Here is an 18,762-nt window from a genome sequence, read left to right as displayed (position 1 = left end):
TAGAAATACATGGAGGAAGCCTGTGCCATGCGGTGTGCGTGCTCAGGCTGCTGATGATGGTGAATTACCGTAACTATGATGAGCGGTATCATGTGTGCTTATGGCATTTTAATGGAATAGCATTAAGTGTCTTCGGGAGAGAAAGCTCGCTTTTTGTGGCACAATAATATCTGATTAGTCGAGAAGGGTATGACGTCATCAAGGTAAAATGAGCCGCAACTACACGCAATCACAGAGCACCGCTCACAGAAGGCAGATACCAGTTCATCATAGTTTTGAGTTCTCGTATCGAGGGTGCCGATGGGTCGAAAAGGTCGTGACGTAGCCAAGACGTCAATGTTTGGTGGCTTCTTGAACCAAGCAAAGCAATGGATTATTAATAAGAAAAATCGAGTCTCTAACCCTTGGGTGGCAAAGCGGGAGCGCTGCTTCTATGCCACCAAGGAGCTTTACGTTTTGTTATAGGCATGGTATCTGTCACAGTGAAAGCATGTTACATTTACAAGAACTATTTATAAAGCTTGTAGGAGAGGGCACAAAATAGTCTTAAAAAACGTCAGAGTTACAGAGAACCCGACGGGAGCTAAGGCTGAGTAAGCCACCAAGATGGGGAGTCTCTTCGATCTAGAATTGGTCTCTTCCCGCTCTTCCTTCAGATGAAAAACGACTTGAAAGAAATGAGCCGGTCCATCATTCAAGTTTTTTCTAAGCTCTGGAGTTCAGTCAGAAAAAAAAGAAAGGGTTCATCAACATGTCGCACTCCGGTAGATTACCGGATGGCATGAGAAGTCAACTACATTCGCATTTTCATGGTCGGGTGCAGGACATCCAAAAACAAAATTGCTCCGCTACAATGGATGAAGAAGTGCTCTGCTGTTTCAGGGTCTTCAGAGAGGCGTAAATTCAGAGACGACACAAAAATGTCCGTTTGGTGAAGCCAAGGTTTTAGGGGCTATTTTTTGGTACGTAGCTTGTAGCAGTAAGTCAGTGCACATTGAAAGCAGCATTTTTCGCACTCGTGCAGATATATCATGTCCTGGCAATACAAATTACTATTTCAATCCTAAGTTAACTGTATAGAATTGTGCGAAAAAATTATTTCGGCACAGTTACGTAATCGAGTCGCTTGAAGTGAGTCAAGGTATGAGGGAATGTTCATGCTCTATCTGCTGGCAACCATAGTACTCGACTGGGTAGCGAGGTGGAACTGCAATTAACTCTTTTCCGAGAAAACGCGGCCTTTGATAGTTTGATCGTGATAGTATACTGAACGGCTAATAGGAGGAGGCATATGCACCGAAGTCAAATCTTTGTACGTATGGTTTCGCGAAACTGAAAACAAAAACTCATTTGAAAAGCCGACTACCAGAAAGAAGACAGCAAAATATACTTGGTTCATAAACCACATAAGCAGTGGCTGTGTCAGAAGATTAAGGACACAGGCAGTGTTGGTAAAAGATGAACTAAATATGTCTCCAAAACCACACGAATTATTGATTGGGAAATGTCCCAAAACCTACATAACCGGAAGCAATCTTCCGCGTACATATTTGAAATAAACCTATCCAACCGGTGTTGCCAAATTAGCAAGGTAATAACGTCCCACGAGTTTTATAAAAGAACCCCTCAAATGTTAGAAAGCAGTTGTGGATGTGGTGAATAAAAAAACTCACGTAGTGAATAATATGCGAAACAAAATATTTTGTTGCTGGAAACATTTCCCAGGTGATAGGTTTGCGGAATATTGAGAGACCATATTTACATGGGCATAGTTCTGCAGCATAAACAATAGGTCGCACACAGGAGACACACCAAGCCACGAAGGCAACAACAGCAAAACTCGTCTCTCAAGCACTAACTGCAGCGTCCTCGTCGTCGTCCACTGCCCAGCGACAGAACAACGGCCTGTTCAATTCGCGACTGTGTACCGGAATAATATGAGACTGTGCATAGTTCTGCACAACCGATACGTAGCCTTTCCAATAATTTTCACTGTGCCTGCACGTACCTAAAGGGAGACCAATGAACTTGGATAGTACACGTGTCCATGCTACGTAGCATATTCAGCTGCAAACCACAGACAGCAAATTTATGAGCCGACCGACAAGCGCCGGCTGATCCAGTGGGCCGAAAAAAAAGCGGTGGCAAACGGGGCCATGGACTAAGAAATCTTCTTGAAACCCCTCTGACCGATACGAACCCGCAATACCTGTACTGCTTCTCTGGTTGGCACGCAGGATTGCGGTGCCACATGCATCCCTAGACTGAGGGCTTCACTCAAGAAGACGAGATTAAACTTTTGTAATAAATGTTCTTCCTCTTCCTCCTCCGGAAATGTGTACTAATACTTCGTTAAGAAAACTACTTCATCCGATCTGAGCCTGTCTGAGCCCAAAAACTTTACAACACCTGCATACGCTGTTGGGAGCTCACTGTCTGAGATATGGAAACCTCCTCATAATGCTCATAGAAAGGGGTTCTAAGTAGAGTGGGAACCGAAGGGGCGATAACGGGCAACTCTGTTTGACAGAAAATGTGGATACACTTTCTGAAAGGCAAGCATTAACTATCAAACGGGTGGAACAGTTATTGTAGCAAAGACGTTTTACTTCGTAGACAACTGAACCAACATTGCAGTGTTAAAAAAGTGCGAACAGAAAATTGTGCTGGATACGACCAAAGCTCTTCGCTAGGCAGCGTGCGTTAAGCGACAATAAAAAGAGACTTGGTACGAGCATTTCGCTTCACACAGGATTTAACATTACAGTACAGCAATGCGTTGGAATTAGTGTCGCTAATACTGCCGGTTGATGTGTAAAGGCGAAGCTGACAGGAACGCAAGAAGCTTCAAGTGTAAACTATAATTTTATCACATTCCTTCTTAATTTTTTTAGTCATGAAGATGTCTTATAAGAACCTCCTGCCTCCTCCCTGCGCTGCCATGATGTTTAAAAAATTGTGGTTCAGCTCTGATTAACACTAGTTGAATTGAGAAAGCTTCGTTTCCTCGGCACCTCGTCTACGCAGCGTCTCACCCCGACGCTCTGGAGAACTCAAACCGGTCTATTCCGCAGTTGAAGAGTCACTCCGGGACGTGGAACGACTTCTTCTAGCCGCATCTTCGTTACGATGCTTCTCGAATCGTGCGGCGCGCTCTTCTGGTGTCGCTTGAGCGCGTTGTTTCTTCCTCGCTTCGTTCTGTCGTTGTTTTGTCTTATTCGCGCTCTACATAACGACCACAATACACTGAGGTAAACCGTATATATATACATTCCGCGAGGCCACACCTCCTCTCCCCTTACCCCAGCGGAGCGCATCAGGCGGAGCGAGTGGCGACGGCAGCGGCCTCGACGGCGGCGCCATCTTTTGGAGCGCGGCTGCAGCGTTGCTACGCAACGGCGGCTCAAGGTCAGGCCACGCGCAAACGGCTGAAGTGCGCGACGAGCCGAAATGGCTTGTTGGCTGGAGTAGTAAAGCTTTCGCTTTAAAACAAATTCGTGAAACGGGACACATGCTGCATTACCAGGTTGTTCTTGCAACACATGATCACTACATACAGGATTTTGCTATTACAAATCAGATCTCCGTCTGACGCCTCTGACTTTTAAAAACTAATTCGGGCTTTGAGCATTATATAAATAATCTTCTGTATTGCTTTTGGAGCTTTACAAATAACGAATATTGTGTTTATACTTAGATTTGCGCGGAGAAGGCAGTAATGACGTCCTTTTCAAATGTTTCAATTTTGATAATTTGTTCATTAGATTTTCAATGCTGATAATGAAAATCAGCATACGTTATGGAGCGTTTTTTTTCTATAGTCAAGTCGCCTAATTAGTCCACATCTTACTATAGGTTTATGATGCCACAGTGAAGGAATAAACCAATGAAATGTGGCAGAAAATTGTACGCTCTTAAAACGCACTCAGTTAACCGAGCTAGGAATACTTTTATGTACTCAGGACATATAGAGCTGCATGCATAGTATCCGTATGATCACTTTTATAGTTTGTGTCAAACATTTAGGGGTCATAAGGTATGATTTTTTCGCACTATACTGGGGTATTTACACCACCCACGAAACTAATTATGTCTGTAATTGGCAGCAGAGGCATCATTCTCACCACTTAAAACGTTAGCAGCTTTATAGGTAAGCCAACCATGTGACCAGAAAATGTTTGACAAACCATTTACAAAGTTTCCGAAGCATCTCGCTTCTTCTCTATTGTTTTGCGTGGCATTTCTCATGAGAACAAATTTTAATATACCTTTCGGAGTCTCTCTCTAGCAGTGGTAGGGAAGTTTCTCTCCCAGCATAAAAAAAAATCTGGCTTTTCTGCGTTGCCCGCAAAACGTAGAATGAAATATTATTTTAAAGGCCCAGGCGAGGATATATGATATGGTTTTCATGGTTACAATGGCATATGAGTCGCTAAGAATTAGTTCAAATCGGCAGCAAATATTAAAAAAAAGCATAACTGATGCGCCGATCTAGTAAGCAACACGACTGGGTGCAGTTGAGGATGTGTTACACACAACGTGTAAAATCAGAGAAAAAAGGTGGCACATTCACAGGGTCTCATATGCTTGGAAATACTGACATCTAGCACAGAGCTTGACCTCAAGTGATTTCTTTGTGGAGTTGTTAGCGAATGATTCTAATGTTCCTTTCTTAGCAGCAAGGTAAGAAATATCGCCGCTTCATTTGTGTTTCAAGAGTCTTTAATTATTCGTTACAGTTACTCGTGCTGCCGAATTATGAATTCTCTATAATGTCTGTGTTAACCATGGTAACGCAATAAACAAGCTAGATATATATGCAACGACATTTTCTTCTTAAAGGCCTAATTGAAATAATGACGTTTCAATCCAAAGCCATTTTTAATTGCTATGAGTGCATTTGCTCTTCTATGTCTCGATTGATCTCTTCAGAAATACAAAACTCAGTCCTTCGGAAAAAAGGACGAATGATTTGAGCATAAGCGTGGGTCGCGAAAAATTTCGGAAGATTGATTTGATTTGATTTAGGGTGGTTTAACGTCCCAAAGCGACTCAGGCTATGAGAGACGCCGTAGTGAAGGGCTCCCGAAATTTCGACCACCTGGGGTTCTTTAACGTGCACTGACATCGCACAGCACACGGGCCTCTAGAATTTCGCCTCCATCGAAATTCGACCGCCGCGGCCGGGATCGAACCCGCGTCTTTCGGGCCGGCAGCCGAGCGCCATAACAACTCAGCCACCGCGGCGGCTGAAAATTTCGGAAGAGATGGCGTGTGTAAATTTGCATGGCGACAACTTTTTGTCCATTTACGCTGATCCTGAAGGCTAGTTCGATATGCAATTCATGCACGCGTAGCACCGCCACGTGCAATTTTTTATTGAAAACTAGAGGACACTAAACATGTAGCAAAGCTCTCTGTAGTATTCTCCTTTTCCATTTCCCATAACGGTGGGGCGCATTTCATCACCTAAATAATGTGATAAAAGTAAAAACAAATAAATATAGGCCTGCAATTTGACTTTGATTTCTGTAAAACCAAAGTTACCTTTCTGTCAAAATGCGGTGCTAAATATACAGCTTATATAACTTTAATTGTAACATCACCACATTTTTGCTCTTTCACATAATTTTTTTTCGGCGAACTTTCAAAATGCATCAGAGACGCGGCTCACGACGCTACAGCAGTACCATATTTTCTTACTAAATTTTAAAGCACAAAAGTATGATTTATTAACTCCTCACCATTATCTGGAAAAAAGTCGTATTCTCCTTGGACTTCTGTTTTTTCCATTTCTTCTGCTAGACAGTGCGAAAAAATGAAAATAAGCTGAGATAACAGTTCAATGTTTCTCATCTTGCTAGAAAACATTGCAGTTTTCATGACCCGTTGCACTGTTGAAAGTAATGCATACATAAGATTCTAACTTCACTTTCTCTTGAAGTCATCTTTTCTTCTATGGATTTGCCTCATCATATTAATAGCTGCGTTGAAACACTGCTGTTTACTTGCATTCGATATGCGAACGATATATTCGGCACATTATTTCAAGTTTTGTAGGAAAAATATTGTTGGAACAATTTCGTCTTTTTTTGTGATTTTTCAGGTACTAAGGGTGCCAAGACATTGTAAACAGGGTTTTGCAACTGAGAAGTTAGCAAGATGTTTTTTTAGGAACGACTTTTTATTTTGCATGAGGGAATGTTTCTGCTAAAATGACGTTTCATTGTATATCAACCTGAAGTGAAATGTAAAGATTACCGATGCGTGAACCGAAGAAAGACAACACCTTAGTTGAAAGCGACCAAATATTAGTGAAGTTCATTTTCATTCAAAGGAGCAAAGACCGCTTTTGAAGCGAAAAGCTTCACTACGCTAGTCAACACCGCGCTTCGCGCGAGCCGGCGTATCTCGGAGCACGAGTGACGTCACGCACGGCGCAGGCGGCGGCTGGTGATTTATGCGCGGGAAAAAGAGTGGCGTCACGCGCCGCGCAGATGGTCGCTCCTCGCCGCTGCCGTAGCCGCCGCCGACTCCGTCGCCTGACCTTTCGGCGCAGCCGCGCGCTACTGCACGTGTGCGTCATGTGCAGGCCCAAGGAGGCTATATAGTGTGCTTGCCAGAGAAAAGGCGTGCGCACTCGACACAGAAGGGAAGGAGAGTGCGGCTGCTGCTAGACTGCGCAGAAAAGCCGAGAAACAAAATTCGTCCGATTCAGAAGTACTCGCTTGGGAGTTGCCTGCAAAACAGCGAAACCATAGAGGCAGCCGCTGGCTACTACTCGGATCACCGGGCTGTCTTTATGGCTGCAGAGAAACTGCAAGGCAACGTGTCCAACAATAATAAATAAAGAATTTTAACACTGTCGCTTCTGTGTCTTACTCGTAAACATATGCCATTGAGTATCCAAGTCTATGCCTATAGATAAACAGTGTATACAATACCAGCTAAGCTACAAAGCATAACCATGACGTGAAACCAAGCACAACTGAAGCTTTTAGCTTATATATTCAGGCTTAACCATAGCTAAGCCGCTGCCTAATTTTTTCAAAGAGTGCCTGCTTTACCTTACAGAGTATTTGCCTTGCTCTATGCGTTTCTTTTGCAGCTAATGGTATTTAAATAGTAAAGCGAAAATGTTTAACCTACATAGAAGTTTTTATAGACTAAGATGATGGAAAAATTCACTTGAGTTTAATTAGACTGATCAACGTAATGACTCCAGTTGGTAAATAACGCCTAGGGCTCTTCTTTTTGCTCTGTCACAACCAGCTACCTTTAACGGCGCACAAAAAGAAAACATATTATTACATGCTAAAAAATCAAATCATACTAATCCAAATTTCCTTTTCCAAGGCTGACTGATGGTGTCGCTGGATACAGGTTTAAGGCTGTTTATTGCGAAAAATTTAGTGCCATGATTCACAACGTCTTAGAATTGTGAGTCGAAGCGCCTAATCCATTAGAATACAAAATACACTAAGGTTCATGATTCCCTCTGGTTTAAATATCTGCTCGCTAAGGAATAAGTTGGTGCTCTCTCAGGAGCGATATTTTGTTTGTATAGCTCTAACACACAATCTATTTCAAGGAACTGCGAAAAGCTAACTATAGTCTTTACATAGGGATTCAGTTATGAATGCGTATTACTCTTGTACATTTCGGTTTATTCGGAATATGTTTTGGTTTAGGGGGGTTTAACGTCCCAAAGCGACTCAGGCTATGAGAGACGCCGTGGTGGAGGGCTCCAGAAATTTCGACTACCTGGGTTTCTTCAACGTGCACTGACATTGCACAGTACACGAGCCTCTAGAATTTCGCCTCTATCGAAATTCGACCGCCGTGGCCGGGATCGACTCGCGTATTTCGGGCCAACACCAGAGTGCCATAACCACTCAGCAACCGTGGCGGCTCGGAATATATATTTAATTGGCTATAGATAATCTCTCGGTTACCTTGTTTTACGCGTTGGCTAGATTTGCGTTCACTAGGAATCCGATGCCTCGTTATCAAATATACAATGTCGTTGCCTGTTGTATTCAGACTGCAAGTCTTAAAAATGATGTATGTGTATGCATCTATCGAAAATCTGTCGGAAAAAAAAGATATCTGCAAGGAAAATTTATTTAATTGAACTGTTCTCTGCTTTTTTCCGCTTTTTAAAACTGCATATTCAAGCACTGTTAAGGGGAAGTATATGCTTACGTGCGTGGCACTTCTCGCTTGCATACAGCGTGTGGTATACGTTCGCTTCCATCGCCTGAGCGTCGTGGTTGGTAAGCTCTAACGCTAACTAATAAAACTGAGTAGTGCCCTAAGGAGAATTCAGATTAAATCAATTGAGTATTGATAACTGCTCTAATAGGAAGTTTGAGGGATACATACATTTTTAGCCACATGTGCCAAGAATACTACTGGCATAGTACTTTGAAGCTGTCTGTTCAGAGCAGTGAACAAATTTAAGGAAACAAAAATAAACTAAAAGGGGGTTGAAGTGAGCTGTAGACTGAAGTTCAGTACGCTCAGTAGAGTTCTTAATCACACTGGCAGAGAACGCACAAAAGTCAGATCACAATTATTTACAAAATGCGAGTATTTTGCAGTGCAGAGACGCACAGAAATCACTGGAGTGAACATGTTAGGTAACCTCAACTCCGTACCATTGCAATCGTTATTAGCGGTTAAAAACGCGATTGATTTCTTATATACACATCGGACGAGCCCGTTGACGAAGGCTGCAAAAGGTGTGATCTCATGAAAGGAGGCAGGCGGATTTAATAGTATTGGTGACTACAATTAAAACAAGCATTCTCTGTAAAGTTTTTCCTGAAGCGCTACTAAATGTCGGAATAGTAAACTGTTACCCGATGCGCTGGCTGCGTGGCTCAATGGCTCAGTAACCGAGTCGCTGCAGGAAACAAACAAACAAACAAACAAACAAACAAACAAGACGTTGCTCCCCTGTTATAAAAAGAGTTGGTCTACCAGGCGTCTAAGTCGTCTCCTGCAGCCTGCGCCTTTCTGAAGATAGTGCAATAATTGTCTTTACGTAATGTCTTTTATAACTTCATGCATTTGATAAAATAGCACCGGCCTGTCAGTGGAGGTAGCACAGTGCGGTTTGCATATGTTCTCATCCGCTTTCTTGAAAACGCTAAATTACTATATTGCTAAACTACTAGATAAATTATTAATATTTAGGCGACGGTAACATGTAGTTTGTTTCTGAGAAGACCAACCTTACACTGCAAGACGTAGACTACGAAGAGTCTTCCGGGTCATAAGAAGTTCGCTAGACATGGTTGTGGTTAGGTGAAGACGTTAATCAAAGTACATTGTGTCGCTAGGCTGTATCGATATGTGTGAGAAAAAGGACTTTGCTGAAGAAGTGAATCTCGGGCGCACTGTTTCATGATCGCGTCTGCTTTGTCGAAATGCCTACATGTGCTGTTATCGGCATGAATATCGGTAACGCAGATTGAGCAGAAGTTCTTACTGCTGCTATACTTGCAAGTGGAATAAAGTCACTTGTAGCGCACAATTTTTTCTATATCCTTGCTTTTCGCGCGGTCGATTGTGTTGCATTCGCGCATTGCCTTACCACTTTAACTTCCTTGATCTGCACACGAGTTTACCTCTCCATAGAAAGGGGTTGAACAGAGACCTATCTTTTCAGGACGCATGTTACCGTCTGCAACGCGCGTTATCTGCAACGCTGAAGACGTGTTCGGCGCGACGCTTTCCCACCCCGATTCTCCGGTGTCTATAAAAACGCCATGCGGAACACGTTTGGCCTGCGTGTCAAATTGATTGGCTTTCGAAACCTCAGTAAAGTTCGTGAGTTTCGCTGGCTGGTTTGCTGTCTACACGGACGCCCCCGGTAAGGAACATATACAGTTACGATACTGCATCGCTGTTGAAGCACTGATTTCGTAGGTTGTGTAAACTTGTCAAAAATAAAGACACTCTAATGCAGCTGCATTGTTGTTAACAAGCAAATACCGTTGCGATGATGAACTTGCTTACCTTCTTGTGACGAAAAGTCTGTTCTTTCCCTGATTTCAACAACTTCGTGCTGTACAGCACCACGTGAGCTTTGGGAACCGACAGCTGGAGCAATCCTCAGATGAGAGTTAAGCATGCCCCGCTGAAAAAATAAAAAGGCGACGGCTTTGAGTCGCTCTTTCAACGTAAGGTTTTAGAAGCTACCCCGGCATACCTTCATTGGATGGGCAGCCAAGAGAAAAAAAAATTGCCCTGTTCGAGCCTACTATGGCAAAACGGGCTAAACCGACTAGCTGATGTACTTCCGCACTCAGTATGACTTGCATCGCGTCCCGAGTGAACATGCAGATGGCCCAGCTTTATAAAAAAGTAATGGGTCTTTATATAGGAAACCAATCTTGCAGAACAATAAGGTGACATTGTTGATTGTAAAAACGGGTAAGTGCACAATTTACCAGCAGCGCTGGACTGTAAATGCTTCAAGAACTGGGCTCCAGCCGCAGCTCTTATTTTAGAGCTCATATTGAGTGCGATTGTACAATCCACGTCACCCTTATGTAGAGCGCTCGAGCAGTGCACACATGGTAACAAAAAATGATATTAGACAGCAGCCCCTGATTTCTGGGTAAAATGCCCATGTTTACTATGTTTTCGGGTCAATCTGGCACTACTTCAGCGCAAGCGTTGCCCTTCGAACCTAGCGGCCGCGACAATATCCTGATTTGTTTGCAGAGAAGGGCACCATCCGAGCGCTCTACACATTGGTGACGAGGTCTGTACATCGAGGGTGTCGGCTTTCTCGAGTAAGGCCTCACGTTTTGCTCTTGAGTGATAGCGTATGCGAAACTTGGTATTTAGCTTTTACACTTATATAGGAAGGTGTCGAGCCTGTGTTATTGTTTAGTTTTTGAAAGAACGGTAAGCACAAAGTTTACTCTGTTATAATTGTTGAGGAAAAGGCGGTCGAGCAACAGAATAAAGATAAGGCTGCATGCGCGTATTATGACATAAGAAATAATTGTTAGAGCTCGGCTTTAGTCAGCTGTTGCAGTGACAGTCGTTCTGCTGAGCAAATCCTGATTATTGCGCTCTTTTGTTTCCGGAAGGCTAACTGCATAAAAATAATACCTACTATTTCTAAATTCCCGTCCAATGCCTTAACAGAAAGAGCGGACTGATGGCGTCGGTCGTGATACAAGGTGCTCTCGAGTTCCCGGCCATATAGCTGTTAAAGGAAAAGGAAAGAAAAATATTGAAGGACCCAACGTAAGCATTGATTTTCATAGCAGTAAAGGTAAAACTGGTTTTCAATGTACTGACGAGGTCAAAAGTAACTGGTCTCTCTGCAGAAGCATGTAGCTGAAGCATGGTAACAGTGGATCTAGAAAATTCACAATACAGAAATGGGGATAACAGAAGGCATGCAGCACCAAACGGTATACATAAAGCGAAAATCGCAATGTAGAGGACGTGCGATAGCTGATGGCGGGCGCACAGCAAATGAACTTCTCAGCAGTGCGTTTGTTTGGAAGAGACATGCACAGAGCGCTTTACACGGATTGCGGTTAAAAATCCAGTCTTAAAACAACGTAGGGCTTGTTCCTGTTCGTGGTTCCAATCTTTTAGAAGAACCGTAAGTAACGGGTGTTTTAGGTTAAAACGAAGGAAACTTTAAAAAAGCAGTCACGCTTTCACATCGATACGATTAGGCATTATGATTTGTTATCACACGGCGACCCAGTCACAGCAAAAAACATTTCTTCCTAGGACAGGCAATAAAGAATGCATTGTCCCGGCACCGTAAAACATTTATCAAGCAGTTAAAGACTTTAGGGGCGGGACATATAAATACGGCAAATATACACTGGTTCAATTAAAGATTCATAAATGATTTTAAGAGAAAAAAGGTTTTGATTAGAAAACTAAGATATATAAAACAAGTCACTTTGGTCCCAGGCGTGAAACTCCGGGAATAATGACCTACGGCGAGGAGCAGAAAAGAGTGTTCATGCCAGAAGCCGCGGGACTTAGTGGTGTTTTGCTTGCATGTTAGTACGAGAGGAGTGCAAGTGTCTCATGCGTTAGTGCATTTCCCGTGGCCTTTCTTATTGCGTGATTTAAAAAAAAGTGCCTTTGCCTCAAGGGCGTCTAGTGGTAGTCTACATTTTTTTCTCGTTCACCATTTTGTCGGTTACATTGGCACCATTAACAACAACGTCATTTGCTTACCGAGTGACGCTAAGCTTTCAAACGATGTCCTGTGCGGCTCGAAGTGCGCCCGAGCGATACAAAGGAAGTAAACCAACTAGCTACCATAAAACATGATTACACATCTCTTGAAATATTAAACCTGCAAGTTAGACTTCAACAAAGCGCCCTTTCATCTCTCAAAGTTTTATATTGTCATCTCCTAGCGACTATTTTGATTGGAGGTCGCAAGTCATCATGAGTTAAGCCGCACGGTGGAAGGCTTCTTGTTGTTTGAGGTGTTAGAATTTGCACTTTTTTATGCACGGTTGTCCGATATTAGTTACTCTAAGTAAAGCTGGTGAATTTTTCAACAGTATCATGGGAGGATCGACCAGCCGGCCTTTCGGTTCCTTATCACGGCGCGGAGCGGCGAAAGAAGAATGAATAAGTGTAACATAGGAGCTTATTCTCGTATGTTTCACCGCCCTGCGCTGTTATAAGGCGCTGAGAGGCCGACTGGTCAATGGTCGCGCCACACTGATGAAAAAAGTTCCTGGTGTATATATTTTTGTGTACTGAAGCAGAAAAGAAAAGCCGATTTCACTCTTTTTGAAAACGATCCGCTAGAGCTTGCTCAGTGACTCTTATGAGATTCCTTGTTATTGCGAGTTTTTATCTTTCACGAAAACCTCTGTCCTGGGTGAGGCTGTTTGTAGCTTTGCGCCCGTCCGGCGTCCTCTCATTTGATTTAGAAAGGTAAGTTGTGGTGACATGATTTTGCTCGCATATCGCCTTTTTTTCGGCCGTAGAATGTGTGTCTAGAGGTTACTACTTAGAGGCTGCGCTAAGTTTTGTGTTACTTCATTTTGATAGGCCTAGGACTGTAGAAACAGTAGAGCATGGGGTTGAAGAGGCTATTCTTAATATTTGAGCGCTGCACTGTGCATTGTGAAAACATGCAGCTGTTGACAGTCTGTATGTCCACATACTGCGTAATACAGTCTACAAAACTGTGGCCGTGCAAATAAACTGTGACCGTGCAATTTGCCGAGAAAGAAATATTCCACACATGACCGATGCGCCGACCTAATGCTATACAAGACCAAATAAAGCTGGGCACTAAACCAGACACGGGAATTACGTAGGAACATTTCCGGGATGTCGTTGAGACGGAAAATGTTTTGATGACAACGAGATGTGAAAACACTCCAAGAATAAAACCAAGAATAAGATGAGAAAAGTCAGCCTCTCCTGGGAAGATTTAAGAAGTCCAATTAGATATTATTTTATTATTTCGAGGTGGTGTTAACTTTATCTGTTCAAAAGGTAGCTACAGTACGTAAAAAACTTTCGCCGAGGAAATCTAGATTTCAGGACAGACGTTCTCGACATACATGATCTAGGAAAATAAATCGGCATTGTTGAAAACCAGTCTTTTTGAAAGCCTGAAAGAAAGACGGTAAATGCACACTCCATCCGCCAAAACGTACATAAGGTAGTTTGGTAGAAAGGCAACGCTGCAATAACTGTTTTCGCGAGGAATCACAAGCAGCAAATTTTTGTCCTGGACTGCACGTGTACCGCTTCTTCTTTAAATGCCAAAAAGCAAGCCGGCGCTGAGCTATACTAAGGAATAAACCACCATCTGTCGCATGGGGCAAGATTAATTTGTGGTCTGGCAGTTTTGCTACAGCGCAACCCCTACCGCCCTCCTGTGGTCAGGTTTTCATGACCCTGATACTCGAAAACAAGCATATTCATTGATTACAAAATTCTCAAAAAATTCTTCTAAGACATTTAGCTTCAAGTCATATAAAGAACCAGGCACATTAACGACTAAGCTTTCATAGCAGAAAAATGAACTTTTAAATTCAACTATCAGCCGATTCAAGAGAACCTGTTATGAAGATTGTCACAGATATGTTGATATCAAAGGCCCTGCCGTGCTCGGTAACTGGCCTATCCCCCAGTTTATAAGATTCTTCTGGGCTCGGATAAAATGGTTTTAAGAGCGCTAACAATTTCTAGGTGAAGGCTAGCTTGCGGCAACTGGTTCTATTTTTGCACTGATTGGGAGTATTCTTGTTACAGTTGAAGGCCAAGTGGGAGACTGGTATTTCCTTTCGGAGTCAGTTCAGGAATAGCCAGTCCCATTTGCATGACAGCCGAGAAGGATCTGCCTTCTTTTTGGAACCACTTGGACAAGGTAATGTTTTAGTGTTCTGAGTAAATCCCGACACCCAGAGTGCAGTGCAGTGCGGCATGAGAACTATGCCGCAAAAATTATTCGCAGTTAGGATGCACCGCCCGTCGCCTGACGTAGCCAACATATAATGAGACAATAATGAATTTGCTGAAGTTACTGGCAGAGTCTGACGAAAAGAAAGAGGTCAATTGGAACATCGTCAGATGAGTAGATTTATGAAGTTTGTGCTGTAACAATATGTAAACAATGAGAAAGAGTCGCCTAAAACAACTTTTCTTAAGAAGAGTACCAGCGTATCCAGTAAGGACGCCTAAACACTTGTAGGAACATCGGTTAAAATTAGACTTAGGGGAGTGTAGCACGAGGGATGAGGAATTTTCTCACCCCTCTGATGTACCTCGAAGCAATCAAGCACCAAAACTTGATAACGCCAGTCCGTGTGTGTGCTTACGTTACTAAGCTGAGCCCACGCCAAAAATACTCGCAAAATTGTCGTTGCTAAAAGCAGAAACCTCACCAATAAATGTTTGGGCTAACTCAAGCTTCACCCACATGACTAGTCTCCTTAAGTGCTCTTACGCAAAACTGATCCAAATAGCAAACAAAACAAACCATTGATTTAAAAAAGCTTTTTGGGAGCTCATTCGTATTGCACACAGAACGAATAAAAGACATGACGTTTGCTTCCCAAACGGAAGGAAAGCTAGGCTCTTCTTAGGCACGTATGTTTAACTCCGTGATTAATTCACTATCAGCCAAGGCTAGCAAGAAGGATAAGATTGTTTCAGTATTTAATATTGTTGGTTGCAATAAAACCACTGCATTTTTTTCCGACCCCCTGATATTGTATACCGATCCACCAATCCCCACTTAAAAACCTCCACATAAACAATCCATTTTCACGTGTAAAGCAGACGAGTCACTCAGGATTTGGCTCCACGAGTGTTCTGGCGCGTTGTTGCCCATATATCCTAAAAATATTACGGGTGTTTGGTCTGCAAAGTGCAACGACCTAAAATTGTGTTTAAAGACTGCTTTCTTTATCTACTAATATGAAATAACAGGGAACTTACAATGATCTCGTCAGGGCCGAAGCGCGTTGATGAAGTGATGGTAAGGTCTTCTGCCAGTATCGTAGTCTTTTCTAGACTTAGTGTTAGACCCTCGTGAATATGTAACAGCAGACTACCGTCGTCAGCTCTACTTTCCAAAATCCTTGGGTACACAAGAAAACCTGCAAGATAAACAAAATGCTCTCCACAAGTTTGCATCCACCGCTGTTGCACTGACGAGGGGAGAAAAATTTCATATCTCTTACGACGCGTACAGAAAAAGGCGGGACGTCGTCTAACCCGCCGCAAATAAAGGTCATAAGACTCGCGCTTCATGCGGTTTCTTTTGCAACAAAAGAGCGGTTTCGATTTTCGCTAAATGTCAAGAACAATTCTCTTCGCGAGGTTCGCGGCTAACGTACCTCATAGGGATTTACGGCTTTGTGGCGCATTGGGATACGCACTCCATGCTCCTTCTTTTGCTTTGGAAAACTGAGCGAGTCACTACGCACCTTGCATTCTCGGTACTACCTTCTTTGGGCGCGTACGGCATACAAGGGTATGTCATAAAATCTCTTCTATCGCTCTGTACGCCGCCAAAAACTGCGCCAGACGAATGTGCACACGTGGATAGAGACAGGGTTGATTGGAGATCACTTCAGCAGTGCCCGGAGTTGTTCTGAGGTGGTTACTGAAGGACATGTGTAGCGTATACTATTCAATTATGAAAAAAAAAAACAATTGAATGAAGAATCCAGCCGAGAATTTTGTGTCGAACTGGATAGACCAGCCTTAGAGACGTCAAAAATGTTTCGGCAGGCGTGAAAGAAATAAAAACTGAGCTTCACGCAATGTTTTAGGTTGCAGAGGCGCTTGAGGTGTAAAAGTGTGTCCAGTTATGAAGACGAGTAATCTAGACCTTCCACGAGCTACATCCCAGAAAGCATAGAGCCTCTTGAACGACTCGCGCCGTTGGAGCATCAGAGAATGATCATAGAGAATGTCGACAGACATTGTTAGTGCATTGTATGGATCAATGCCGATAACCCTAACGTCAGAATCCAGCATGCATGGAGTAACTGCCAGTTTTGTCATCCGATCACTGACCCGTGAGCTGAAGGATGAACGTTTCAGAGTATGTACCACTCTCAGAGCACTAATTTCTCGTGAATTTCTTGTGGCTCACAATACGTTAACGATTTCATACCGATCCTACGTGCGAGAGTTCACACCTGCTAACTTTCCATTCCCGAGGATGAAGATATAGCTCATGGGTCGCCATTTTCACACATTGCCGGTACCCACCGCGAATTAAGTTACGTGCGGGCTGCTCTCCAGCAGTGGCACGAAAGCTGGAACTGTTGGATTGCTGCGATAGGTGACCATTCCAAACGCTATGGCGACCCAATGTATGTGATGTGCGTTCTTATCAACTATCTCGAAAACGTTTTAAGCCTCCTCAAGAACTGCGCACATAAGGATCTATTGCCAGATTGACTATTGCAAGAGCAGCCATTTTGAAGAGAGTAGAAACATTGTGCTCTGGCACTAAGCAATTCGATAAAGAGGAGAAAAAGGTGAAGTACTGTCGCAAACGGCAAACTAAGCATGCACACTCTATAAAAGCTACAATTTCCAGGCGGACGCTTCATTTCTCTCACCCCTTAGTAACCTAACCTATTTTTTGTTTAATCACGTGCCGATTTAGTTAGTTTCAATAAATGGGCCCCGGAATTTCGCTGGTCTTCTCAGTTGGGGAAGTGTAAGTTTGACATTACAGGCGTGATTTCGACCTAATAACCTTCAGTGCTAGAGATTTCGTTTAATTTTTAAGTGATCGTTCCTGTAACCTTGCAACTTTCCACAGACAGTCGGTGCAGCTCTTCTGTTTCACTAACCCTCGCGTGTCGCCCAAGTTCTTTATAGGAAGATGCGCTGGGTAGATTTTCTTTCGTGACACATCAATACCTGTACCTTTTCAATTAGGCTCCCCCCCTCTGTTATTGGGTAATGGGGGATGCTTATAATGAAGCTCATTATTCAGAAAACTTAGTAAACGATACAACGAAAGTTCGTGCTCTTTTCCCGCCTCCTTTCATTCCTCTGATTTTCCTTTCGGGAGTGGTCTCGGTTATGCGCTAAGATAGTTTCGTTTTTGATTCCTGCAATTAAAACTCAAAAGCATGGATAATCTACCGCCTCTAAGAAAGTAAAGGGGTGGGTAGTGGATAGTACTTGTAATCATGAAGGCAAAACTTCAAGTTGAGGTAAAGAACAGAATTTAACTCACAACAGCATTTTCCTAGAACGTCGCGCACGGTTACAAACGATCGGTGGTTGTCAAATGCTTTCTAAACACTGTGTTGTGACATACATGGGGTTAAACATATTGTTACGTGCTTTGCACGCACGGGGGTTTATTCAAAGAGGGGACCGGTCGAAGCAGGATGGAAGCAGGAAGCCTAGCAGCGTCCTTCAGCTCTCTCTTTTTCTTCCTCTTTCTCCGCGGGTCAGTCCTTCATCTTCTGCTTCTTCCGTCGAGGTTCTGTGGAAGCACGTTACATTTCCATCCTCGCAGACGATGCCCGTCGGGCGAGTTAAACAGACCGTCTGGGATGGAATCGCTTGAGGCGGGCTACATGCACCACCTGAGATTGGCGTGACCGTCGACCACTAGCAGTTAGTCGTGCTATAACGTAATTAACGTCACTTATGCACTCCAACACAACAAATGGTCCAGTGTAGTGGGATAGCAGTTTCTGACACAGACCACGCTTGCGTAGAGGGGTCCACAACCACACAATGTCACCAGGAACATAAGAAACTTCTTGGTGTTGGACGTCGTAGCGGTTCTTGGAGCGCTCTTGCGAAGATAAAATTCGAACGCGGGCAAGCTGGCGAGCTTCTTCAGCTCTGCAGAGTGTGGTCGCAAGAGAAGGTTCATCGTGGATGAAAAATGGTAGCATGGTGTCAAGGCCGCAGCGAGGCGAGCGAGCATAGAGCAGGTAAAAGGGGCTGTAGCCAGTTGTCTCATGTTGCGCGGTGTTGTACGCATGAGTGATGAACGGGAGTACGCCATCCCAGTCCTTATGATCTGCAGCGACGTACATGGCAAGCATGGTGGTGAGCGTACGATTAGTGCGTTCTACCACACCGTTCGTTTGGGGATGATATGGCGTGGAGTGGCGAAAACTGCAGCTGCTGAGGCGGAGAAGTTCTTCAACAACGTCCGCTGTAAATTGACGTCCACGGTCGCTAATGAGAACTGCAGGAGGGCCGTGCCGAAGAATGACGAATCGAAGTAAGAAG

At 43.5% G+C, this 18,762-nt stretch overlaps 1 long non-coding RNA gene across 1 annotated transcript; it reads right to left on the bottom strand.

The window, feature by feature from the left end:
* Nucleotides 1-10,079: 10,079 nt before the first annotated feature.
* Nucleotides 10,080-15,720, bottom strand: LOC144105028 (uncharacterized). The gene is made up of 3 exons (XR_013308694.1): nucleotides 15,475-15,720; nucleotides 11,138-11,230; nucleotides 10,080-10,147 (listed from the first exon to the last, which is right to left on the bottom strand). It is a non-coding gene; the product is annotated as an uncharacterized LOC144105028 (long non-coding RNA).
* Between the last annotated feature and the right edge of the window lie 3,042 nt (nucleotides 15,721-18,762).

Source organism: Amblyomma americanum, chromosome 9, assembly GCF_052857255.1.
Source record: "Amblyomma americanum isolate KBUSLIRL-KWMA chromosome 9, ASM5285725v1, whole genome shotgun sequence".
NCBI lineage: Eukaryota > Metazoa > Arthropoda > Arachnida > Ixodida > Ixodidae > Amblyomma > Amblyomma americanum.
Note: the sequence above shows the minus strand (reverse complement) of the source record. Positions and strands in the feature narration are given on the sequence as shown.